Below are 1,302 nucleotides of genomic sequence, written 5' to 3' on the forward strand. Positions count from 1 at the left end.
CATCAATCGCATGCACACATTAAAACAATATGTAACCCAGGGAAAGGTTACAGCGGAAAACCCCACACTATCTGTATATTAATGATTGAGAACATGTAACAATACATAGTACAATACTCCTCACAAGTATCCAGCACTATCTCCACCTGTTACACACAAAACTAGCTCAGATCCGAACAAGTCACAAGTTCAAATCTTCTCCACTGCTTTGCCTGCCTCTATTGCACAATACCAAGTGAAAATCACTCACACTGAAAATCACATGAGCACAGGCTATTTCACTAGGCATATACTGAGCAATCCTCATGGGCATACGCAATCCATTGATTGTGCAAGATCTCATGCACAACTATAGTCACAATTGATAGCAATCTCAACCTCTAACACATGTCTCACTGAACTGTACATGCACTGAGTTAACTGATGTATTCTTCAGTTGCATTATGAGTTAATAATTAGTGAATTAATTTAATCAATTAATTCACATCACTCATCACTAATCTATTTTCAGTTAGACTAATTACAACTAGTTTAACCAAGTCAAACTGAACACAACTCCATCAACTCCACATCCAACTCCACATAACTCACATGCATGAGTTCTAACTGATGTCCTGCATGCAATAGCTCAACTGACCCACAAGAAAAGCGTATTTCCTTCTGACAGTTGCATGTGCCACATTTGTAGCTCAAACTGAAGTGCTCCAAGAGGATAAGATAAAGTTTATAGTCCAAATATTATTATGAGACAATAATATTTGACTTTTCTATTTTTAGCCTGGCAGTCTAAAAATAGACTCTGATCACTCCGCTGTGAACCAGAAATAGAAGTCCATCTATTTTTCCCAACATGACCAATCATCCATAAATAACATCCTGCAACTCATAGACCATGATCCATATGTCTAAAAATAGACTTTGCGCCAAAAATACCCTGCGGGTCCACTTAGTGAAGGCGACTTCTTTCCACTAAGCTCCATCATCTTGTTGCATTCTCAACAAGCGGCTCTCAAGCCAATCTTATCTATGAGAAATTGTCAAAAGTTTAAATTTGGAAACCTTTCCACGTCATAAATCGTATCCACTTGGATGGGTGTGTGACAATGCATAATTGCAGGTTACAAGAAAGTGTAAACTGAAATTTTCCATTACTACAAATTTCATAGATGAAGTGGAGGTTGAAGTTTTGTCGTTAGCTATCTGTGGCATAGTTTTGGGCAGCCCGTACCTTTATGAAAAAAAATCTATCTTCCATAGACATGAAAACAAATATCATTTATACAAAGGTGGAGTAGAATATAT

This window comes from Pinus tabuliformis, chromosome 1_2 (genome assembly GCF_031772625.1).
Source record: "Pinus tabuliformis cultivar Carrire ecotype Pingquan chromosome 1_2, CPIR1, whole genome shotgun sequence".
Classification (NCBI taxonomy): domain Eukaryota; kingdom Viridiplantae; phylum Streptophyta; class Pinopsida; order Pinales; family Pinaceae; genus Pinus; species Pinus tabuliformis.